The 27,273-nt window shown below is 39.1% G+C and overlaps 1 long non-coding RNA gene across 1 annotated transcript in view; it reads left to right on the top strand.

Moving 5' to 3' along the window:
- The window catches only part of LOC137143601 (uncharacterized), a 37,559-nt gene extending 16,640 nt beyond the window's left edge, over window positions 1-20,919 (top strand). The window contains exons 2-3 of the long non-coding RNA XR_010917217.1: window positions 19,525-19,586; window positions 20,669-20,919. This is a non-coding gene — a long non-coding RNA (uncharacterized lncRNA). The remainder of the gene's footprint in view (window positions 1-19,524; window positions 19,587-20,668) is intronic.
- The last annotated feature ends 6,354 nt before the right edge of the window (window positions 20,920-27,273 follow it).

Genomic DNA, 27,273 nt, shown 5'->3' on the forward strand with positions numbered 1-27,273 from the left:
ATTTTTTTAATAACAGAGATTGTTGGAAAAGATTATAAGAAATTAATATACCTCTTGTAATAACTAGCTGATTCTGAGCTGTGAAAAAGGTAAATGTTAAGAACGAAGTAATTTTTTGTAGTGTTTAGACCAGGGCACTGGGAGCACAGACCTCTGGGTTCAATTCTCAGTTCTGCCCCTACTCTCCCTGGGACCTTTGCTAAATCACTTAACCTATCTGTGCCTCAGTTTCCCCAGTGACAAAATGGGGTTAATAATGCTTACTTAGCTCACAGGTATGTTGAGAGGCTTTGATTAATGGATATTTGTGGAGCACTTTGAGATTTCAGGATGAGAGGCACTACAGAAGTACACAGTATTAAGAAGGAAACTGAAAGAGTGTGGAAAAGCCAATTTTTCTTTTTCTTTTTAAAAATAATATTTTTGGCCCATTACAAATGCAATTGCTACTGAATAATAGCTTGATGTAACTTTGGTTTCCTTTGAATAACTATCCCTATATAAATCTTAAACCATCTCCATTACTGTCACATTATTAACTTTAGGCACATGCTAAATTTTACCAGGATTATTCCCACAAATGAATTATGGGAATAGTAAGGTTTCAATATCGTTCGTTCAGTAATGAATCTTTGCAGGCAAAAAAATTCATTTAAAGTGCAAGTAAAGTATATGTAAAATATTTATCAGTATGTTGAACTAACAGCAGATCACTGGATGTGGTCCAGTGTAGATGAAATATGAACACCTAACAGTATGCAGCTCTCAAAGAATAAAATAATTTTTCCAGTCATTTTAAAACCCCTAGTAAGTTATATGTACGCTAAAGGAAATCAGTCTCAGGTTTAAGAATACAGCATTGCACTTCTTATTATAAAAAAGAAATGAAGGGCAATAAAATCAAAGATATTGTTTAAAGTTCAAATGGAGCATTCTGTCTTGGAAGAAGAAAAAGATGATAAAAAATTATTAAATCCAAGCTGGCAGTTATTAGAATAGCAAAAACATACTGTTTATGTACATAATGGTTTATGTGAGGTTAAAAATAATAATTTATCTGGAAACACTCTAGTACATTGGAAGTTAAATATGGTTCATAGCAGTTCTTTCAATTAAATTGTTTTCCCTCGCTTCAGTATAGTATATTAAACATAATTTCCTGAAATGTAACAAAGATAATTATTTTGTTTGCAAACTGATACCACGTTATTTTTTTTAAAGGAAAAACATTTGCAGCGATACTTGTGTAGCAGTATATATTTTTTCATACTCTCAGTCAGGATGCATAATGCAGTGGCTTTGTGGCAACTTTTCACCATTTGGACCCTCTGCCAAAGTTTACACTAGCATAAACCACCATCAACTCTGGGTGAATGATGCCCACTGGGTGTATTTCCAGGTATTCTCCTTTTGTTTGTAAATGGGTAACATAGATGGATAACACAGGCTCCAATTTATCTTGCTTTCTTGGTGGGTGACTTTTCTAGTACGGACGTGAATAAAAGCAAACAGACAGTAGTTTAGAAATATATTCCAGGAGCAACATGGTTGATGAGCAGTGGAAAGAGGGTAGCTATTATTTCTGTATGTTTAGGGATAAATTCTGGAAGTGTTCCATGCGGGTTTACCTCTGTGACACCCATTGACCTTAATGACAGTTGTTGGGCATCACCAAGCATATGTAAGGGGTCCATGTTGACTTGTAACTCCAGGCTCTTCTGTACCCTGCAGGGACTGAGACTACTTCAGAGACAGTGTAATTTAGCATTGATTGGCAGGCATTGTCCCACCTTGTTTTGCAAGGTAAGGAAGTGAATTGATGGATGTTAGAAGGAATCAGGTTAAATTCTCCACAGCTGAAGGAGGTTGGTTGAATCATGGGACTTGTGAAGTTAAAAAATAAATAAATAGGAAGATATGGGGAAGCTCCTCAGGGCTTCATTATGGAAGTGAAGAACCCTCAAGGGATTAAAATATTGAGATGAGAACTATCATTTTTTTGGGAAATATTTTGCTTCCAGGGACTATCTTCAAGGCTATTAATCAGTGTAATAAGGGGAAGAGACTCTCAAAGATCAATTGCTTCTTACAAGAGTAGTAGTTCAAAATAACTGTATATGTGTTGGGGCTCTTTTTGGCATAATTGAATAGCACCAAAAGAGTCAAGTATAATCTCTCCTGCTCTGTAGTATACAAAGCAATAAATGCCTGTTGAGATAGATTAATCACTCAGGCAGTGCCAAGAAATTTAATCCACCTCAAAAGTCCTTTATTACAAGTATCCTGCAAAGCAGCAAGAATTATTGTTGTTGTGCAACAAACTATAGAAGAAGGAAGGAAAAAACCAATCTCTTTTCTCCATAGAAAAATATGAAAATATTGTGCTTCTGCCTCCATCTCAAACCTATCCATAACACACAACTTGAGAGCACACGGACAATGACAGGAGCCAGGAGGGCACAATTAAGTCTTTTGGCCTGATTTGCCACCACCTTGCTCTGATGTGGTTATTTACACCTTTAGAAAGGAAATGTAGAATGCTATCAAACATAATGGAAACATTCTGCAGCACTTTGCACTCGCAAGTGTAAATGACTGCACAAGGTGCAAGGCAGTGGCAAATCAGGCCCAAAGTGTATATAAGTCTGTCCCGCATGCACTGGACTCAGTTATAACTCTCAACGGATAGTCTTCTCTTTGCTTGTTCCAAGGTTCTGTTTAGGAACCTGGATGGGATCTCCCCAGAATATTACACGCGCTCTACAGAATGTACTGTATTGGTCATCATGATTGCTTAAATGAAATATGTGTCCAGCAATTTACTGGTAAAACTGATCCGTGATAGGAAACATCAATGCACTGTATTTCCTATTATATGTTCTCTATTCCTGCCTTATTCCTCTTTGTAGTGTGGGGGGTAGATAGTAGTGCATTGATGGAAAAAGAAGACATGGAAAAAGATCATTTATACTGGGGAATAGAATAGTATTTTTCTGAAAAAGCTTCAACAGGAAAGCCACATTCATTTCCTGTCAACCTGTACAAAACAACATCTGCCCCTTTCCCTCTGCACTAAATAAACGGTCTCCCTTGAGACCTATAGAGAAGGTCTTTCTAACATGCCACAAACACTGAACATGTGTGAATGAGCCTCCACCATTTTTTGAGAAAATGCAGGGGAAGCAACAAAATTGAATGAAGAGAGAGACATTAATAGAAGGAAACACACTGAGAATGAAATAGGATGTAGTGAAATCCCCTTTAATGTAGCCATGGAGCTAAACCAGAGTTTGGCTAGAGGTCCAAGCTTTTCACAAAGCTCAGAGGAGTTCTGATCAAGGATTCGGTTTGGCCTGTTGGTGCCCAAATATCATGATGGAGGGCACAGTAGAGATACTTAGCTTGATGGACAGATTAGATATGAAACACTCACGAGGTTCAGATTGGATCTGGATCATGTCAGGTTGGATGCTGGAGTTCATCTGACTTAAAATGAGATGGACTGAAAGTTCAGCATTGTTTAAATGTGCAATTTTCAAGGCAGCTTAGTGCGAGGTTAATTGGTAAGGGGGACAGAGGAGCACAATAAGTATCAATCATTATTAACTTTACTCGTGAAACCCCACCATCTGTACACAAAAACACAACACCACAATGCTCAGGGAAGTGAACAGCACACTGTACAATAAAATGGAAACATCATTATAATAAAACCTTATAAAACTCCCAAAGAGATAGGGATGAAGAAAGATACGGAATGGGGAAAAGAGACTGCAAAGCTCTAAATAGAAGAATGAGCACAGGTCATATAGGCAGCATCTATGGGAAAAGTATTGTGTAAAAGTGGGGGATGGATGTCAGTTAGGAGCTTTCCACATCCTAATGCCAACCACAGCAATAGCATATTTGCTTGTCAACCTCTGACCCAGCGGTGAGTTGAGTGGTATCAGGACACACATACACATCAGGACAGGGTTCAAGGAGGTAGTTTCCAGTCTGACTGGAATTGCAATGCTGGGCAACGGCCCTAATTTAATAAGTTTCTGTAATATACTATGGTAATAGGCATACACACCCATGCGCACACATTCCCACTCCTAACACTGATGGAATAAGCAGAAAAGCCAATCAGGCTAGCACCCTGTATACAGAACTCAAACTGAAATCAGTGCTATTTCTGCACATGAGGACTGGTTCAGGGCTCACTGACGTCAGTGGGTATTGGATTGGGTCCAAGATTGAGCCCGAAATCAGTCAAAAACGTGGATGACTGACTGGCCTAAAATCAAAAATATGTTCTTTATTTCTCTTTACATCTCAACTCTCAAAAACCACAACATAAAGGCTGTTTAATGATAAAAATATATATACTACTTATTATTGAAAAACTACATAAAATAAAAGATAATATAAAAGCAGGACAAGGAAACGTGAACACAGTCACAGCTGAAATCACCATAAACAAAAATAATTATCTATTAAGGAAACAGAAATTATTTTACCTGCCTCCCAACTGCTTCCTTCTCCTTTCTCTTCATGGTTCCTCATTTGCATTTTTCCCATTAACAATAAATGATAACAAACCCTATCATGAATACAGAGTTTGACATCCTCAACATCCTGAGGAAATATTCATTAATTAACTTTAAAATCACTGGTAAAATCTTTGCTCCACTATACTCAATGACCAAACACCCGTTGACTTCAATGGGGCCAAGATTTCAACCACTGTCTTTTGTATGCAGGGCCAAGATGCTTATGATAGAAGTCTTCACAGAGGACCCAACCCTGCTCCACCGATGTCAATGGCAAACTTCCTGTTGGCTTCAGGATAACAGGATCAGGTCCATAAAAGGGATGGACAAAACAGGGTCAAATAGGGACCAATTAAACTTTCTTCCAAAATTCAAGTGAAACTCAAACCCAAGCGTTATGGCCCTGATTCAGTAAAACATCCCTAATCAGGAAAGCACTTAAGCACATGATTAATCTAATGTACGTGCTTTTGTGCTTTCCTAAATAAGAATGGATTTAAGCACATACTTAATTTCTTTGCTGAATCAGGTACTATAATAGTTGAGTTAAAAAGTGACAGCCAACTTTAACAGTGTACTATAAGCAAGCAAATTTCTTTGTCTACCATATTACTAACATCTTAGACTATTATAAATGAAAGCATTTTAAAAATCCAATGAAGTCAGTTCACTTTTTGTTTAGAATCAGTTTCAACTTCCAGATGCTTATTGCTATGCAGCTTGAGTCTCAGACCCTGCAGGGGAATGTTTACTGTTCAAAAACAACTGCATTGATTTTACTGAAATGTTTTTTTAAATTTTGGGAATAATTCTAATAGTCTTTGGTTTTTTAAAGTATTTGTTATTGTTGTTAAACAAAATTTAGATCTGGGCCCAAATTTAAATTGAAAATTGAACTTAACTCTTGTGTGAGGTGTTATTTATTTCCTTTCTCCATTTCCCTGCCTCTCAAGATCATTAGGCTCTAAGCTGTGGTATTTTTTGCTCTCTCATTGTCATGAGCATCAAACTGTGAACTTAATTACCTACACACTAAGGTGAAAGTGTTTGTGTGTTGGTGCATTTGATGGACAGGTACTCGCATTCCAGTGAAGGAATGCGTGATATACCATCAAATGAGAGATGTATCAAATTAGATATAGACTATAATGCATTAACTCTAACGCTATTTTATTGTAATGCAGCAAACAAACTTCTCTATTGCACATGCACTGACAATAACTAGAGCTTCCCCAGAATAACCTTCCTTGCAGTTCAATCACATACCACCCAGTGGCATAGCCAGGAACTGTAATTTTTCATTTATTTATTTAAAAATATATGTTGGACACAACATGTCCCTAAACCATGTTTTTTAAAATATTTGCCATATGAACATGTAATTAGAGTGAAAATTAACAAATCTTATGCCTCTCTGAAGGTAAGCTTTCTTTTCATTATATGATTGAATGGTACCTTGGATTAATATCTTTTCCCCATTAATAAGGTATAATGATAAATTAAACATGAACAGTGTGCTTATAGGAATATTATATTCACAACTTCAAAACAGAAGTATAAATCGAAGATTTGCGCTAAGTATGTGTATTCACTGACATATTACAAAATACATTAAAATAGATTAATTAGATTGAAAGCTACCTAAAGGATTGATCCTATGCCATTAAAATATTTTTTTTGGGGGGGAGGGGTTGCTGCCATTGATTTTAAAGGGAGCAGGATCAGACTCTAAGTGGATAATTTTTACTTCTGATATCACTGTATTTCAGAGTCTTACTTTACAGTGAAGTTTGGTTGCTCATATATATACTTTTCTTTTATAAAATGAGAAAGGATAGTCTTCTGGTTAAGGTATTGACTACACTCAAGAGATCTGGGTGCAGTTTTCATCTCTGCCATAGACTTCCTGTGTGACCCTGGGCAAGTCACTTAACTTTGTGCCTCAGTTCTCCATCTGTAAAATGAGAATAATAATGCTTTCTTTCTCCCACCCTTTGTCTGTCTTGTCTAATTAGGCTTAAAGCACTGCAGGGCAGGAACTGTCCCTCACTAATAAGTGCTTATGCAGCACCTTGCATAATGTGGCCTTGATATTGGCTGGGGCCCTTGAAACACCACTGTAATAAAAATAATAATATAAAAACACCACTTCTGGAGTAGAAAAGATTTTTTTCACAATTAATTAAATCCCCTTTTGCCTACTTAACTGGACACCTGTTTGATGTGCAACTGGGGAAGAAGTATTTCCATTTCTGTCAATCTAACATGCAGACATTTATAACTTAAAAATAAGTACTATCAAAAGAAAAATCTGAAAAATGATAGATTAAACCTTTTTTAAATCATGTGTATGTGTGAATTTGAAGTAAATTTCAAATTCTCTTTACCTTTCACTGAACACTTGGCAGTCATCAGTATCAAAAGATTTTTCCTGTTACATTAATCAGAAGTAGTCAAGTTGTAAGTAACTTCTGGTTTTTGGACTAAGGTCAAAATTAACATGAGTACCTTTGAAAAGGGTATACTTTTTTCAACATGTCAGATTAATATAACATAATTCTCATTTGTATGTGAGGCCAATGAAAGATATCATCAGTGAATTCAACTCTTGAATAATTTTTGACTTGTCTGTATACTTCATTTTTGTCTGAACAAACAAAGACTAAAAATACCATAGCATTTCATGATTTTCATAAGATATATATGGACCTTATCTTTTTGGGGGAAATATTGGAAAATACTCAACTTTTCAACTTTCTGGACTTTATGTTTTTGTATTAGGAATCAACTTTACTAAATATAAGATAACTATCTCCTTGCAACATATACCACATAGAGACTCCAATGCAACTCCCCGCCAATGGAAAAACTCTAGCAACGGGAGTTGGATAAAGCCCAAGGGATAGTTATAATGCCATTGTTTTGTTACCCTATTTTTTTTTAAACAACTATTTTTCCACTAAGAATAAAACATTAAAAAGTCCTTCAAGCTAAAGCAGAAGAAAGAATTTACTTATTGCCATTCCTCAAAGCAAATAATGGTCATGATGCAGAGTGAGCTGGGCCTTTGAGATGCATTCATGTCACAGCTGTGTGACCTGCGCCTGACTCTCTCAAGCTTTTTCCTCCCACTGAGAAAGTGCTTTGACATAGGGCTTCCCTCTCACCAGCACACATTTTTCAATTCTCAGTCTAGCATCACCTGATCCCTGGGAACTATAAGTCCCAGAATTTCATTGATCTGGGAGGGAACCAGGCAGAGATTAGGGCCAGGACTTGAACATTTCTTAAAGACCCAGCACACCCTGGAACCTAATGCATTGCATAGTTATTGGCTTTCACAAAAAAAGAGCAATTATTTACATTTTTTTAAACACTGGCCACTTTTCTTGTTCACCCAAATTGACTTTATGATGCCAAGCCCTGCTGTCCCCTCTTTATCTTCAATCCTCTCCTTAAATCCTCTCCCCAGTCTCCCCTGTTCATATACATCCCTCTCTGCTCAGGATCTATCCAACTTCAACAACAGAATTGGCAACAGCAGACAAGATTTCTCTGTCCCCTCTCTCTGGGCTTCTGCTTTTGACCCAAAAGTTTATTTTCTGCCTTCTGCTTCCAGCCTCTCAATCTGCCCCCTTTATGCCGTCTGTGCCTCATATCAGCCAGACTTCCTTCTCCTTGATGACAACATTGATCACTTCTCCCTGGGTCTGGTTTCCAAAGCTTTCCTCTTTTGCATCTCCTCCCTTACTGACCACTGTTCCGGCATCTTCTTTAATGCCACTTCATCTTCTCTTCTTCCCCTGTCTGTTGGTGTCCCAACATTTCTGTCCTTAGTCCCCTCCTTTTCTCATGCTCTGCAGCTCTCTCAAAATCCATGGCATCAAATCTCTGGCCCTCAGTTTTCCCCCTCTGTCCAGATTGCTGCCTTTCTGACATCTCTTCTTAGATGTCGAGCCACCATCTTCAGCTTTAATCTCTCCAAAACTGAACGTCTTGTCTTTCCTCAATCTCTCTTTTCCCCTTCCTATCTAACTCCTCTGTCCTTCCTATCTCCCCAGCCACAAGCTCAATGTAACTTCCCTCTACACACATCTAGTCCTTTTCATTATAGTATCACCTACATTACCTTTTCCTCACTATCTCCACTGCTAAAACCCTTGTCTGTGCCCATTTTTCACTCTAATTATTATAACTTCCTCTTCTTTGGGCTCCCATTCTCTCCCCTTTTCCCCAGTCTATCCAAAATACCAGGGACATTATTTATTATTATTAGTTGTATAATAGTAGTGCCTAGAGACCCCAGCCTTTGTGCTAGGCAATATATAAACATACACTCCATGCCCTGAAGACCTGTGAATCCAGGACATCTTCCTTCTCTTTCCCCACTCAGACCTCTTTACCCCCTTTCCTGAGTATTTCCATTGTTTTCTTGTCTCTTATCACATCAGATTATCCCTGGAACAATCTCCTAGTCTTCCACTGTCAAATATCCTCCCTCCCCATTCTCCCTTATAACCTATCTCCCTCCTTCTCATAATTAATAATCTTCACACTCTCCCTGTCTGCACCATTGTCTCTGTCTTACCTTATTTAGACTATAAACTCTTTGGGAATGTGTGTCATCTGTGTTTATGAAATGCCCTGTAAATGTGTGACATGGGATATGTTTCCTTTATTAATTATAATCTCTAGCATAGAGGTGTTCTTTACAAAAATATTCTTAAAAAGGAATATATATTATTTTGGGAGTTTCCCTGTAAGTATGTTCACCTCACTTCATAATGTCCCAAGTATTTTGGAAAGGAATATAGCAGACTGGCCATCTCTTTTGCATATCAGCAGACCTACTTCCATATGCAGTAAATAAAGACCTATCTGTTAACTTCATGTTTGTCTTCATATCACCACAAACAGATTTCATGATACCACTAAGTTAGGCTGACATTTCCTACATTTTAGCTCTTACAATTAGATCTGAGCATTGCAGAACATCTTGTTAAGGCATTAATCTTTTACTGTGACATAAGTGCAATCTGTTTATTGAGGTCTGCATTATATTTATTCATAATACCTCATCTGAAGTAAGCCATTTCACCATGTCATTCAAGTCTATCTAGTGCATTTATCATTAGCTAAGGGTTTTATTCATCAATATTTCATCTTGTGAATGCATCTTAATTTTTATGGGATTCTCTTCGGTGTCTGAACAGAATTCAATCAGCAAAAAATCCCAAGATCTACAAGCATAATAATACTTTGCATAATAATACTCAGTATCTTAAAGGATATTAGATATACTAATTAAATAAGGTCTGCAAAATTCCTGTGAGATAGGTAAGGATCATCCATGTTTTGCAAGTAGGGAAACTGAGACACATAGAGGTTAAGTGATTTGCGCAAAGTCAAGAGAAAGTCTGTGGCAAAGGGGGCAACAGAGCCTTCATCTCTTGAACTTTATTCACAGGACCATTCTTGGCCTGTATAGCTGATGATGAATACAGGTATTGAGGGATCCAGGATTTGGGCTACTACTTGTTTGAGTACTTCTGTTTCAAGGTCACAGGGTCTTCTGTTTAGTGCTGAAAAATAAAACATTTATACCTCTCTCAATCTAAGAAAAACCTGATTAGGAGGGAAAAGAGTCAAGTTTCTGCTACACTCAATACGGGCATAGGGAATTCTCTTGTTTTGATGGCTAGAAGTGTGCAAGCTTCAGCACTTACAAGTAATATCACATCAACAAAAGTCTGTCTGTGAACAGGAATAGCCTGCAAAGTATAACTTCTGAAACACAACTGGACTATAATCCTGTTTTGCTTAATTCTTTGACTTTTTTGTTTGTTTTTTGCCACTTTCACTGTCCTAAAAACTGCTACTTTCATCCTTTATTAATTATATCGTTTCCCTGTCTTGTGTGATGGACTACAAAGCACTATTCTTGGATCTGGACATGCCAAGGAAAGGAAAAATTTAGCACTATAGTTGCAAAATTGTGACTAAATACCAGACTAGACACTCCCAGGCAGATAAACCCAAACTTTGCCGAACTGGGGAGTGGCCTGCCAACTTGCAAATAGTCCAAGAGCTGAATTTAATTTGAATAAAATGGAGCAGATTGCACCAAACCCCTGGTTAATAGAGCCAGTGAAAATATTGAGTACATGGAAGAAACCTATACAAAAGAAGATATCCTTGCCAAAAATATTATAGCTATAATTCTGCCAACCTCAGTACAATCTTGAGTTATCAAGTGCCATATCTTAATTTTGCCCAATGCTCTTCTTTCAAACTGGAGCCAAACTTTCTGACTCAGGTCTACTTTGTAAGGCATTGTCTACACGCAAAAGTTGTATTGTTTTAACAATACTGATATAGTTAAAGCTGCAGTTTTGATCCAGTTATACAAGTATTAATGTGCTCCCACTAGTATAGCATATACCTATATGGGAAGGGGAAGAAACTATCCCAGTACGAGGCACCTTTATACAGGTATAACTAGGGGATATACTGATATAATTATATCAATTAAAAATGACACTTATGTAGTTATACGGGTAGAAAATCTTTTTGTAGACCAGGCCTTATTAAACTGTGTCCACAATCTCTTGTTACTGTGATGCCACAGTCAATTCAGTATTGACATTGTTTTAAGAGATGGTTTGTACCTAACCCTAACAACAATAATATCACATTTTATATTCAGTAATAAATCATTATATACAAAAATGTTTGATTGCTTTGCAATACCAGGGTATTACAAACCTTTCCCAACATGTAACCTACAGGTTAGATTAGCCAAAAATGACAGTTGCTCGGCTGCAAACTGTAATGCTCAGCTACCAAAGTGGATAACTATCCATGCAAAATAATTAAAAAAGCTGCTGGCAACTCACTGCAAACTTTGAAATTTTTATAAATGTTCATTCCTACTGTCTATGAACCAGTCACCACGTGTACAGGTACTTATTCTGCAGCAATGTAAGAAACTGAGTCCACAATTTTATGTTGCTTCTTTATATGCTTTCGCTGACTTTGGAAGACAGGAATACAAATGCTTAGTAGCTATAGAGCACTTTTCATCGTCAGCCTTCTTTGGAACCATTAACTGATCAATCCGCATTTACCCCTGTGAGGTAAATCATTCCTATTTTACAAATGAGAAAACTGAGGCATGGATGTTATGTGCTAATTATTCCCACTCCCCCACCACACACAAGGCTCAAGTAATTGGACTTTGCACAGAGGACCTCAATGGGGCTCAGAGAAGGAATCTTCCTCTTGTTCAAATGGCCATCTCAGACTGCAGTAGTAACTCTGACTCCTCTGCAGATCCTGAGCAAGTAGTTTATGCTCCTCCTTCTTGCCCACTACACCCTACCCTCAAATAATTTCCTTTGGTGATGCCACACAGGAATTATCTGCATTGGAAAATTACATCGTGTTGGAGCATATGCTAATTTTCACAATAAACATAATGTAACACTCAGTGTAGACAAGGACTGTCATGTGTGACGTTGTGTCAGCTGGTTGTGCATAACCATAGGGTAGACCTTTTCCCCCACTGCCCATTGGGAGTAGGAAAAACTCTTATTCAAGATCTGTCAACCCACCACCTTTTCATCACTCAAGTTCCTTCTCAAAACCCACCTCTTCCATAATACTAACAGTAAACTACAACCTAATAACAGCTAGGCAAGTGGTAAACTGTGATCACTACTACTACCAGCTGACAAAAACTCTGCAATCCAAATATATTTATTTGTTACTCTGTCTCCCCCACATAGCCCGACATACCAGTTTGTCTCATCCGCCTGTTATGTCTTCTCTGATTGTAAGCAGCTTGGAACAAGAGCTGTCATTTACTACATGTTTGTACAGCACCTTAGACAATGGGGCCCAAGCTGGTTGAGGCCTCTAGGTGCCATCACAGTAGAAATGCTAACTAGATATAAAAATATTAACAATGGTGTTAGGTAACACAATCTGGCTCAAAGTGATTTTTCCAGCATAGACGAGCCTACAAAGGGACACCATGGAGCAGGGGACACAAAGTCTGTTTACGCAGCCTCTCCACTGCCTGCTCTCTGCCTCAGCGGAATTGTGCTTAGAGTCTCCCACACCTGTGGATGGGCAGTATTCATTGAGCTGCACTGGACCACAAAGAGTCAGTGTCAGAACTATGATTAGGACTCAGGTGTTCCCGGTTTTCAGTCCTGTGCTTATGTAATCCATGGGCCAAAGAGCTACACAGGAACATAAGACTCAAGCTCCAGGTAGTTCAGTATCCTATCTCTGACAGTGGCCAGCACCAGGTGCCTCACAGGAAGATGTAAGCACCCCACAGTAGGCAGATGTGGGGTAATCTACCCCAGCATAGGTCTCATCTTGATTTCTAATAGTTTAGATTGTTTTAGGGCCTGACACACAGGGTTTAATTGTCAATTATCTTAACTGGATATTTATGATATCTATGCACATATGGATATGCATCACCTCTGCGCCCAATTCCCAGAGGACAGACAGACATTGACCAACAAATCTTTACTCTTCATAGAGCTTTTTCTGAATTTGGGGCTATTCTGCACAGCTCCCATTTATGCCATGGGAGTTACATGTGTGTCTGAGATAGAATTTGGCTACTGAACCATATTTAACTACTAAATTTAACATATTGTATTGTGACATTTGCAATATTTCTCCTAAAAGCTCTTCTCAGATTGAAGACAAGCCACTATCTGGAGCATGTTGGCCCTTTTTCCTTGTTGATTGACAGTTAAATGAAATCAGTTAATTTTATATGTTGTATGTGCCGATTCTGATAGATAGCTAGTTTGCTTCCCGGGGGGTTCTTGCAGAGTAAGGTACACTAGAATCATCAAAATGTAGGGCTGGACGGGACCTCAAGAGATCATTTACTCCATCCCCCTGCAATGAGGCAAGTTAAATACACTGAGACTATCCTTGACTGATATTTGCCTAATCTGTTCTTAAAAACATCCAATAACAAGTATTCCAGAACCTACCTAGATAATCTGCTCCAGTGCTTTATTACCGTCATAATTAGAAAGCTTTTCCTAATATCTAAGCTAAAATCTCCTTTGCTGCAAACTAAAGATACATGAGTAAAACTACAGAATTTGTTCCTGTGTTTGAATGAAGATCTTTGTCATTGCAGGAAGGGCGGGGGGTTGGTTTTTTGTTTTGTTTTGTTTTTTGTTTTACATTACATTAGGCAATATTTATTCATTTGTGAAGTACAATAAAATTTACAACAAAATCTGTTTGATTTGTAGTTAATTATTTTATAAGAATACCCTTGTAGTACCACGCCCCAATAGCACACAAACTGTTCAAGCCATAAACAGATGGAAGATTAGTGATGTGGGAAAACCACTAAAGTTTTGAGACATGGTCAGATAAGGAATCAATGGGCAACATGCTCTCTGTCTCCGGAGTGTAACTGATCACTTTTCCTTTGGTCTGGAACAGGGCTGTAAATTTCAGGAGATCAAGTAGTCTTGTAAGATTTCCAGTCCTTCCTGGTTTTCAGTGGGCCAGAGGAGATGTCCAGGAAGTGCAGCAGTGTTCAACATTTAAAAAACCCAACAAAACTCCACAGACAAAAGTGAGACAAAATGTTTTTAAACCTCAAAAACAATTTTAAAAATTACATATATTTCACTCCAGTTCTTGGTGAATGTTTAGATTGGTTTTTAAATTATCCAAACTGGCTCACTCATTGCTACAATAAATGATTATTAACAGTAAGTAATTCCAGATTCAAACACTCACAAATTTTGGGTATGTTTTAAATCTACACTTAGATGTGGATCCAAACTTTACAAATATCCCCTACTGTGTCTTTAAAATGAACCAAACCAAATTGTTGGATCTGAACACCCTGAAAACTTGTGGTGTTGGAAAAGTGGAACCAAATTTTAATGGCTTTAGCTCATTTCTGTATTTAAGTTTTAGTTAGACTGTTCTAAATTTGAAGATTATATTTGCTGGAGAGAAAGGATGTCCCAGTGGGGGGAATGCTAGCCTGAGACTTGCGAGACTGAGGTTCAGTTCCCTGATGCCACTGGCTTCCTGTGTGACTTTGGGTCCATCATTTAGGCCCAAAGCCTTTAGTTAGGTGCCTAAATACTTTGGAGGATGTGGGCCTTAGTCTTTCTTGGTAAACAGTTCAAAAGTGTCCTACGACATAGGAGCTTAAATTCCATTTTTTAAAAATAACATAGACACTTCAAATCTCATTGAAAGTCACTTAGGCTCATAAATGCTACTGAAAATGGGACATAGATGACTTAGGATCCTAGGTGCTTTTGAAAATTTTATTCTTTGTGCCTCAGTTCTTCATCTGTAAAATGGGAATAATAGCACTTCACCACCTCACAGTGGAGGAGTGAGGATAAACACAGTAAAGTGTGTGAGGTGCTCAGCTACTATCGTAGTGGGGTCCAAATAAGTACCTCAGATAGATCCAAGCTGTATCAAACTAATCCCCAATGTGTGCTTGGCAAACTCAGTATCTTAAAATACAGCTAACACTTTGGGCAAGTGGGAGACATTATTGGTAGTTTTCACGTAGGTCATGTAGTTTTAATGTCTATCATTGCAGCACACAAGAGCCAACTAATTAATAACAGTGGAACTGAACAGGCAAATAAAAATAAAATCCATTAAAATGGCTAAGGTATTTACTTGTTGTATTTACATCACTGAGTGCTACTCTGTCGATCACTAACTTCCCCTTCACAAGATAGATGCAATTTGTGCAGACTGATCCCAGTTTTCTCATTAATATGTAAATGAGGCATGCCAGTTGTTAGGTTCCAAGAAAGCTGTCATGTTTATTGTGACAGATTTAATGGATGTGTTTGGATTGTACATTCAATGTGTTTTCAAGAGCATGTCTTATCTTTGTTTAGGCAGTAAATCAAACATGTAAACAACAATTCATTAGCATCTGTCAGAAGCTCAAAGCTACATTGTTATAGTTGAAAATCTCCCTAGAGGTGAAAAAAGTATATCTGACTTATTCCTGATTAGTTTGATTTTTTTCCCTTCTGTTTACCAACTTGTAAGCCATAATTGAACCACAGAATCGCTACGTTCAGATAGCGCCAGGGGTCAGACATAAACCAACACAATGCCAGCTCATTCAAAGCTAAGATGGAAACCCCAGGCTAAATATGGGAATGCATCTGCTCATCCAGGGGTGAACACAGCCCTCAGCCTATCATAATGCTCGTTTTTTGTGACCAACCACTTTAATGTGAATGGTGATGAGGAACATTCAAGGCCTCATCTACACTGAGGATTTGCCCTGGTTACAGCCACCAGTGCAAATCAAGGGTTAGTGTGGGTTTTCCTGCTAGGGATTTGCACTGCTGCAGCCACCCTCATGGATTACCACCAGTGGTTGAAATCCGTAGTGTACAAAAGAGCCAATGTTAGGAAATCCAAGTATAAGGGGAGCTGAGTTGGGTGAAATATGAACACTTAATGAGTGAGAAAAGGCAGTTCTATGGATTTTACTTTGCATTACTACAAGGCCTACTATCAGAAATCTGAATGTGTTTTAAGCCTCACAATAGCCCTGTGAAATAGGCAGGATCATACCGATTTTATAGACAACTCCAATGAAGAACAGAGGTTAAGTGACTTCCCCAAAGTCACAGTGATGACCTAGTTTCAGTCAGAAATAGAATATGAGAAGGACATGGGGCTGGTTGGTAATGGATATATAAATACTATATTGGTTATTGGAGTGTTTACAGTATGAATATGTTGTTATTATTTAATACAGGCTGTTGAAAAAATAAGCAGGAAGCAGGACAATGGTTTAAGACAGCTACTCCACTACCAACACTTAAGGGACAATGCAAGAGCCACTCTCTTTGATGTCCTATCTCCCATCCCTTACTGAGCTCACTAGATCAGTTTTTCAAGGGGAGAGGGGACAAGCCCAGAAAAATGAGACAGAATTTCTGGCTGGATTTAAAGAAAGTCCCTCAGGACATGGGGAGAGAGTGCTAAGGTAAACCTGGGTTACCTACTGGGATCTCCACTGTAAGGATGGTAGGACTCTAGGTAAGATAGCCATGCAGGTAGACATTTTGTTGTTTGAAAATCCTTTTTCTTTTATCTTTTACTTTGAGCCTATTGTTAAGAATAAACAATATGTTGGTTTAAAAAGGCTGTTGTAAGTCATAGTATTCTCCACTAGTCAGAGGCTCCCAAAAGGAAACACTACAGGTGCCCAACCCAGTTGGACCTGCTGGGTTAGCAGAGTGTATACACAGCATACTGTAGCCCAGGGCTTGGTCTAAGGGCTTGTCTACACTTGAAGTGCTACAGCTGCACTGCTTCAGCACTTCAGCATAGACACTACCTATGCTGAAGGAAGGGGTTCTTCCATCAGCGTAAACAATCCATCTCCCCAAGAGGTGGTAGTTAGGCAATGGAAGAATTCTTCCATTAACCTAGCACTGATTGCACTGGGGGTTCGGTCTCCTTAACTACACTGCTCAGGGGGGTGGATTTTTCATACACTCGAGTAATGTAATTAAGCCGACCTCATTTTATAGTGTAGACAAAGCCTCAGAATGGAAGAGTTGTGTGATTCCACCCCATGAAAGGTAAAAATTACAGGGCCTGGCACATGAGGGGTGCATGCAGAGAGAGGGCAGAGTGCAGCTAGCTGAGTAACTGTGACAAAATCCATGAATCCTGACTCCCACAGTCATGTGCCCACCACTTAAACTGCAATCTCCCCCAAAAGAGAATACCAGCTTGAACTCATTTTGTTTATAGCTTTTTTGTTTGTTTGTGAGTCATCGCTAATGCTGTTTAAAAGTTCCCTCAGTCTTCTAAAAGTGAAATGAATAGTTTGGAAGAGTTTAGTACTCAGGAGCATACAAATACTACAGACAGATGCCTATGTAAGCAACACAACATAACCAAAGACTCTTGGTGTTCTAGTTCTGGGACTCACCTAAGGATAGTGGTTTGTGACGTGGACAAATGTCAAGTAGAGATTAGACAGAAAACCGCAAGTTCATTTAAAGTACCACTTTCAGCTGAGTCTCCAGCGATGACTGTATTAGCTCATTGTACCACCCCAAGTTTCTGTGCAATTTAATAGAAATAATAATAATTTAGAAAATGGTATTTACGAACCAGTAATTATAGTACATCAAATATTTATGATTTGCAACCAACCTGAAAAAGATCCCTTAGCTACAGAGCAAAAGTATGATTTCTTCCAGTTAAGTCTTTAAGTGTTTTTAAAAATTGGCAATGGGCATATAGTACTTCATGTATTAACAGTTTTACTAGGATATGCCAATTGTCTTCATGATTTGGAGCACGACTGGTTTGCTGCAGCTGAACAAGGAGATGTGCTTTTAAATACAAATGTCCAGTTCCACATGGACACTGCAGGTCAGCATGAAATCCTGGCCCCACAGAAGTCAATGGGAGTTTGTCATTCCGTGGGGTCAAAAATTCACTTCTGATACATCAGGCAGCAGTGATTTGGTTTCATTTGGAAGACATGATGGGAAACATGGACCTACATTGTACAGAGATTTCTGCTAGGCACTATGTAACACAAATAAATTGTAACACCACCAGCTAGGAAGACTATCAAATGGACTTTCTAAATCCACTGCCAAGGGACACTTAAGCATTATCTATCCCTATACTCTTGAGCCCACTTATGTCCTGTTTATGATGTGTCTGATCTTCACAAGTCCAGGAGGGAAAAGCCTTCAGGTCACAGCTGAACCCTAGCCTCCCACAAGACAGCATAATTTAGGCCCTCTAAGCCAGTTGGCCAGCTCCAGACTGACATTTATTTGAATTCCTTTTTCCCAAGGAACTTACAATTCTCTCAGACCTTCTTAACAGTACATGAATTCTAAATTGCAATCATTTGTTGCAACTAACCACAGACTTTTCTGTCTGTTAGAAATATCTGTTATTTCCTTCTTTTAAAGTTTGTGTAAAGAAAATAAAACAAATGTTTACAAATAATGTTTGCTGCTTAATGTTCTCAGCCAAAAATCTATCAGCAAAAATAGAAATCCTTCTTCCAATTCATCTTAAGGATGTAAGTTTTAGCTTCTTATAAGGTAATAAAGAATGTGCCACAGATAATGTTCGAATAGTGCAAATGAGTGCAAATATAATCAAAATGATAATAGTGGCTATTGTACGGATGGTATAATAAAATCTATCCCCGTACAGAAATCATATCTCTGGGCAACAGTCTCCGCTCTGATTTTATAATAATTGTACATGTAAGAACAGGTCACTAAAAGAAGTGGTAGAAACAAAGGTTCTTTTTTGGTTCATTAAACAAACATTGTTCTGATAGCCCATTCTGCCTGGTCAAAGACCTCAATTTGATTTTAATGGAGGGGTCAGCCCCTTTAAGGAGGAAAAATGAGTCACAACCAGAGCCAGTTCAAACTTCAGCCTCTGCAGAGCTAAGATTTATAATTAGGCCAACTAAACTTTTTAGGTTTGTCTGACTAACATTCTCATGCCACCGAAGCCACCACAGTTCAGCATATGAGATTAGATTTAAATAAGGAGCTAGAAATACACAGTTTTATCTATTAAGTCCTCGAACCTTTGGAAAATGACCAAGGGAAAGCTTTCGTTTTTGTAAGTGCTAGAACCTGCTGGATAGTCGGGTTCTGTCATCAAACCTCTTGCTGTTTAGCTGGAGTAATCTGTAAAAAAGACAACCCTAAAATAAAACTAAGTGTAAAGGGGAATCACTCAGTTATTGCAATACACACTCATATTGTTCACCTTCACTCTCTGATGGAGGGGACTAAACGAGTGCAGCGGCAGGGCAGGGAGAGGGTGGAACAATGAAAGCCTCTGTAGCATCTGTCCACACCAAACTCATGGAAGATTTCCCCATACAAGACAGAGATGACACTGTTACTGTTATTTTACACAGATCCCATCTCTGTACTCTCCACCCCCTACGCACAAGGAGAGGAGGTCAACCAAGTTGCAAAGGTATGCTACCTTGAAAAAGGCTTGAGGAGTAGTATGGAGACAATAGGCTTCACCACAAATGTAACCTTTTTAGGATGCCACCAATCTTCAGTCCAGACTGGGAAGACTACACTCCCTACCCAACTCCAGGGAAGCCAAACTCCACCTTTTTCCTCCATCCCCATGGAGATAATTTGGAGGAAATTCCACAAGACAGTTTCCCAGATTGTAGTTGTCCATGTTTTTTCCATGGCAGCAGCCTGATTTGGCCATAAGGGTCTAACAAACCAAGTCACAAATGGATGAAAATGGTTTCACATAAGTTTGAGCTCATCAGCATTTCCAGATAATATTATTAATTATGTTTTTAAGTAACAGCCCTTTTCCATGCTCGAGTGCTGAGCTGTATTTACTCTGTCTTAGCCTATGTAATCAGACTGTCAATGTGGCAGCTTCCTGTCTTTTATTATATTTAAGACTTCTTAAAAGCGTTATTTCTAGTGATTGGAGTATCTTTTGCTGTACATTACTTTGTAGTTTTTCTTCCAAACATTACCCCACACTTCAGGTGTAATTCCCATCCTTTACAAGCTTATTTTAGTTTAATCTTTAACACTTTTGCTGTACGGTATTTGCGGATGGTGCCCAAGTTGCTAACTGTTTGGAGCCCATTAGAAGCTATTGTGTACATATATAATTACGGAATTTTAAAATCACAAATGACTGCCTTTGAGGCCAATAGACACAGCAGTTACAATCTGTCATGTCATCTCTCGTTCACGTCACTGCATTTTTTTCTTAAAGAAATTAACATGTAAAAACTATGCTTAAAGGAATATCATCAGTAAGGCTGTCTCCCTAACCAACAACAGCAAAAAGATTTAACAGAAGTAAAAATTATTTTGGGTTAAATAGCAAGGGCTAGCGTCTGCCCTCAGGTGCCCAGATTACTTGGTGCTGCATGCATGTACTCATGGGCAGGAATTTGATCCCACATATTAAAAAAGAAAATTTCCTTAAAATGTTCAAATTGAAAGAATGTTTTAAATTTTATTTTGTTTTTCATCATTTATACTGTTTACTTCTCTTTGCATGTTGCGTAGGCCCTGATCCTGCAAGCTGTCCCACATGGGCAGACCCAACACCCAGGGAGAGCCCTGCTGACTTCACTGAGGACTGCTTTAGAGATGGCTGCCCTCTTGGCTGATGCACTAAGGACTGAACTATGATGAGAGCTGGGTGACATTTTTTAACCATAAGTTTTTGTTGGTAAAAAATGCAGATTTCTGGTCAACTGAAATGTTTTGCAAGTTCATGTCAATTTCATCTAATTGTTTTGGTCGGAATAAATAATTCTGAGAAAAAATCATTTCATTTTGATGTTTTTGAAATGAAACATTTTGATTTTTTTATTCAAAGTGACTTTACATGTTTTTTTCCTTTTTGTCCAGTTTAAAAAAGTTAAAACTTATAAAATGCTCAAAATTGAAACAAAATGTTTTGTTTCGGGTTGAATGAAACATTTAATTTGATCCCAAACATTCTTTGACTTTCCATTTCATTGAAAATTTGAAAATATTTCACTTCTGGTTTGACCCAAAATAATTTTTCTTTTCAGTTTTTCAACAGTGCCAGTGAACCAAAAAAACCCCACTGATACAGCCACTTTTACTGGGGACCTCCAGATCTGAAATTATCAGTCTATACATTAAACAACGAGAGTTCTGTGGCACCTTAAAGACTAATAAATTTATTTGGGCATAAGCTTTTGTGGGCAGAAACCCACTTCGTCAGATGCTTCGTCTATACATTGTGTGCCAGGCTTTGCAGCTAGGGGCTTGGGTGCAGAAGGGGATGCGTTATATACACTGACAAGTGGGTTATACTTAGGCACAGGGGTCCATCTCCGTAGAGCTCCTTGCAGGATTGGGACCTTACGCCACATAGTAAAGCAAAACTGGTCTGTTTGTCTTGTCAGCTTCATTTTCTGGCATAATGCTTTTCTGTTTGGGTTGCAAATGCTGCAGGAGAATGTTCAAATGAAAAAAAACTTATTTAAATTATTAAAAAATAATTTAGATTTTGTTTTTCATACAAAACCAAAATGTGAAGCCTTGCCCATGTGACTATTCTATTCTACATAGGTTCTTAAAACATGCCCTGTTGAATTCACATTCTTGTTCTCACTGTACTTGGGCATGAAGGAGTGTATATTTGATCACTGAGTTGTGTTAAACCACCATAAAAATACTTCCGAAGCCTCAGATGAGAGGTGTCAGAGTACTTCAGAGCACAGAATTGCATCCTGCACATGCAGTCTCATTCCCTCCCATCCTCATCACTACTGGGACAACCCATCATCCAGTCTCAGCGGAGATTGCTAGATGTGTTGTTAGCTGCTGCCCGTAGGATGCTAGGTTTGGTTGTGTCCAGCTGGAGTAAGACCGTGGACCTGAGAATCTTTCCATTGACTTCATTGGGATATGGATCAGACCCCATATTATGGGCAGGAGGAATGGGGTGGGAGAATGAATTTTCTACGTACCTGTAGGACGGGGAAGACAAGTCCTCCATTGGCTTCCTTTGCTCGGGGGACAGAGGTCCCTTAGTGCCAGTCCCACACCACCATCAGATAAGTCAAATAATGGTGTTTCTGTTCCCTGACCAGTCCCACCTCTGCTACTGCACCATCCTCCTGTCTGGTCTCCCAAACACACATATTTCCCCTCTTCACATTAAATGCTGCCACTAAAATAATCTTCCTTGCCCACACTGCCCTTCTTGAATCCTTTCCCTGGATCCTACCCATTATCGCATCCAGTTTAGATTCTGGCCCTCCCTTGTCAATCATCATGTGATCCTCTCCATCCGTGTTTCCACCCATGTTCACCCATTTGTCTGTCTCTCAAACAGTCATCTCCATGCGTCCTTCCATACAGCCAGATGGTCATGCTAGGACCTTCCTGAACTCACCCACATGCTCCTGATGCTTTTAAGTGCTTATTAAAAATGGCCTTCCATCATACTGCCTATACTTAGTCTTGTTGATTTATATATACAATCTCTTTTGTTGCTCCCCTCCCCTGGTCTCTGTTCACCTGTAGATTGTGAACTCCTTGGAACAGAGACCTTCCTGCACATCTGGAAAGCACCCAGCATTTCATGGATAATACCCTGTCAACAACAGCCCTGTCTCAGCTCACCAACATGCAGATGTTTCCATGAATTTTCACCATTGCTAGGGATTGAATTCTTGAGAGCTATTAAGGAATATTTTTTTTCCCTTTGTCTATTTCCCCCCCACCCTTAATTGTATGGAAAGGATCAGATAGCTCAGGATAGGGTGACACTGTCTACCACCAAACCAGCTCTAAGGATAATTGAAGACAGTCTTTGACCTTATTCCTTGCACTGCATGCCAGGAGTGGTGGTATCAGGGTAAATTGCCAGACCTCGACACTTGTCTGAATGCGTAATTTCAGATGAATTTGAAAACAAAAGCTAAATTAGATCTTGGTAAAAAGATGGCAAACACTTGCAGTGAAAGCTAAAAAAAAAATGAAAGTATTAAATTGTTAAATCAGGATGAATCATTTGAAAGAATAGAGAGAATTGTCCTATAAAAAGGATCTCCAGCACAGAAATTAATCTTTTGTATAGGAAGAAATGAAAGTCATTAAATGTCATTATTTTATTTTAAAAGCAGCAATATCCTGTCTGATTGCAAGTACTTAAAGTGGTATGATTAAACAAAAATCTTATCTTTGATATTCCCAGGAAAAAACTGGAAAGAAGTTATCCAATTAGGGATAGTGAGAACAGGGAAAATCTGAGTACAGAAAAACTTGGTTAGGTAAGTTATATGAGAACACTTTGCAATCAGTCATACATGACATACCGAATACAAACAAATGGGAATGCATCCAATACCACATGGCAGTTCACAGCTTTGAGAAGCCTACGAACTGTGTAATTGTTTGGGATTTTAAAACTGTTCTAAACCCTCTTCAAATCTTTATAAAGCAATGGCGTACGGTACCTATTGAGACTGATATTCAGTTAAACATAAGGTTACTGTAAAATGGGATTGTCTTTATTTTCAAACAGGAGTTTACAAGCAGATGATCAGATGCTGGCTGATTTATTTTACAGTGTGAGAAACTGACCATGCAATTCTGTGTGCAGGCAAACTGCTATGCCTGTGTGGAGTCCCACTATTCTCAATGGGGCTCCATGCAGTCACAGTGATTCACGTGCATGGAATTGATTGCAGGATCAGTGCCTTCTATTTCTACTGCAGGTCCTTACATGGCCCCATTAACGTGTTAGCTGAGCTCCTCACATGCTTTAATACGTTTATCCTCACAACCTCCCTATGCGTTAGGCAAGTTGTTACTATCCCTTTTAGCCATTGTTTCAATGTACTTTCTCCTGAGCTGCTTGCTCTTCATCCGGCACTGGTCAGGAGGGTACACAAGTACACAGACAGGTCAGTAACAGCCAGTTTTTAAAGCATTGTGGGATAGCCAGTGGAAGCACGCTAAAAGTTGTGCCCAGCAATTGTCTGCACACAAACAGAAGACTTGAACTTATTCAATTAGAAGCGAACCTAGTTCACTTTGCAAGAGGATTGGAGTTCCAAATAAATGCAGAGTTAATGCACAGTAACAGGTTGTGTCATGTGCATGCAAGCCTTTCAAACCAGATTAACTCAATTTGATCTGGTTTAAATCCCCCGTGTAAACAAGCCCTGAGTTACATATAATGGATATCACTAAAGAAACTCTTGCAACTTTGACTCTTGAGATTATTTGGCTTGTGTTTGTATTGTTTGAGTCAGAGAGCATATAAAAAGTATTTTAGAGATTTAAAAGTACAATCTGAGGGCAACCTGGAATGTGACTCTAGAAACCTGAGCTACTGTGAGCAGGTAACTGCAGTAACATGAGATTGCTGATTGGGATGGGGGATGAGAGGAAGCAGGGCAGCTGCTCCTGCATCCTGGATTGTGTAGTGAAAGGAGGGTTACTCTCCTTCCCTGAACAGGCTTGCAGCCACAGCAGAGACCCCAAGTCAGAAGTAATTAGGATGTGTACAGTGAGCTAAGGCGAGTTATGGTGCCCCACCCACAGCGTTCCCCTATCTTTCTTATTGATTTGAAAATGATGCCAAATTACATATAAAAATAAGTTCTAGACAGGCAAACACTGCTACACCACTTCATCTCATCTTCTACCCCAATCAGCAATCTCCTGTGCCATTCATTTGCATACCTACATGCTCCTTCCCATGGGGGATAAATGAGACGTACATTTTTTTGGGACACCACCACGGGTACTAGACTACAGCCCACTTCTTTTTTTTTTTTTTTTAAACTTTCCACCACCTCATTTATCTTCAGAAATCCTTTGAAAAAATATTTCCTTATTGTTTGCTAGATTAAATATCTAGAAAAGACACTCCAGTCTAATAAATCTTGGGACACTTGTTCTGTAACCCTCTTGTTAAGTTCACAACATTATGATCTGTGGACATAAACGTCTGCAGAATCATTTGCTGACTCTGGCATGCTGCTACTGTGCATGTTCTTGGGATATTTGCAATAATGACAGCTGTCTAGAATCTTGAATCTCTTCTGTCTCCATGATTCTCAGGTTCAGACCTGATTTATGTACCTTTTCTTGTCTCCCTCATCCAATTAGACTCTGATTCTGGTACCGCTGAATGCAGCAACAAAATGTGTGTATGTCTTGCTACACAGTCAGTTGTTTAATCCCATCTAAAGGAATAAACTAGAGAATTCCCATCTGAAAAGCATGTTTTGAAGAAAATTGCCCTTGGATATATAAGAAAACTCAACTCATTGTCATGGGCAGTAAATTCCTTAACACCACCACCAATCTTAAGAGTTTGAGGGCCAAATTCTCAAGAGCGGTATATAAACCTGCATGTCAAAAATAGTGCCCATATTTTTGGATGACCAATTTTTTTTGCCCCTAAAATCTTGGTTTTGCATGTGTAAATTACTCAATGCAGTAAACCCTCTCTATAACGAACCCCTGGGGATCCAAGCTATTTGTTCAGTATAACCAGGGGTTCATTATAGTGAGGCGTGGGAGGGGGAGACAGCTTCTCCACCCTGGAGCTTTCTCCCCGCCGGCAGCCCCAGGGCCAGAGGAGTACTTTGTCCTGGCAGCGGCCCTGGGGCCGGAGGAGCTGTCAGCCCCTGCTGACTTGCAGCCCTGGAGCCATAGGAGCTCTCAGCCCCCTGCCACAGCCCCAGAGCTGAAGCTCTCAGCCAGGCCCCCAACACTCCAGCAGCAGGCAGGGCTGGAAGTGGGATCCAGGGCCCACGTTTGCTATAGCCCAAGGTTCGCTATTGCAAATGGGTGTTATAGGTGTTATAGTTGTGCCTGTGATTATTTATGCTTGATTCAATATCACTTGGATATCTAACTACTCAAGTCCCACCCACAGATCAGGTGGTCTGAGGTCCAGGTGATCTTAACTAGATATCTGCAAATAATTGCAAGTAAAAAAACAGATGCCTGGTTAAGACCAGGCTGAAAATTTAGCATTTAGCACAATGTACATTGATTGAAAGAGGCAGGCTGCCTTATAAACATATTGGTACCATGTCTGAATCTGTTTATATATGTGTGTGTACACACACACACACACACACACACACACACACACACCCCTCCCTCCCTCCCACCAAGTTGGCTTCTGTTTCTCCTGCCTAAGGAAAAGTTGCTGCCCAGGACTGTCTTGAGGCACAAGCAATCTTAGTGACCACTTGGGGACCTTCATAGTTTCAGGGTCCATGCAATTCTATACTGACTCAGAGCCAGATTTTGACTTGCTTTCCCATTCAGACCTGGAGGCCAGATTGCAAGTCACCCACCCACATCTAGGACTGAAAGTTACAGTTTTACAAGGTCCAGGACTTGATATATTAGATCCCGAATGAGTGCTAAAATAGCACAACTGATCTGAGGGACCAGTGTAGCATCTTATACCTCACAAGCCACCAGGGCTAGAAATTACGAGCCTTGGAGGTCTGCGAGGTATCCAACCTTGAAATCATTTCATTCAGAAGGTACTATCTTGTTACTGACAAGTTCTACCTTGATTTTAGGGAAACTAGTTTGGGAAATGTTACATAGACAATCAGACCATCTGAAAACTTGAAATCCCATCTTTCAAGATGTAGTAAGCATCTCTGCCTAATTCGGTAACTTAATTAGATTACTGGCTGTTAAAATCCTGCCAAAATGGAGAACAATGAGCCAGATCTGTAGCTGGTGTAACTTGTCATAGCTCTACTGAAGTCAATAGGGCCATGACCAGCTACACCAGCTGTGGGTCTGTTCCATATATGGGCGCTTTTGTGGGGATAGGAAGAAGGGGATGGAAGAAACAAAGACACAATCAGAATGTCTGGAGGTGAAGCATGGTGTCAACCAAAAAATCATGTTTTTGATACTTTTATTGTTATTGACTGTTAACTATGTAAGATTTCAGGAATTAAACAAATCTCAGAGGGATATAGGCAACCAAATATTAACTACCCGCCAAGTCCCATGTTGCTGGTTACTTTTGTGAGCTGTTCCTCATCACACATTGACGAGGAGCACTGAGTGAAGAAATATTAGACTGTTCCTTTTTTGTTTTTTAATCCTCCATTTTCTCTGCTTGATTTAAT

This window comes from Emydura macquarii, unplaced genomic scaffold, assembly GCF_026122565.2.
Source record: "Emydura macquarii macquarii isolate MOO-44397 ecotype Brisbane River unplaced genomic scaffold, CSIRO-AGI_Emac_v2 contig_3343, whole genome shotgun sequence".
NCBI lineage: Eukaryota > Metazoa > Chordata > Testudines > Chelidae > Emydura > Emydura macquarii.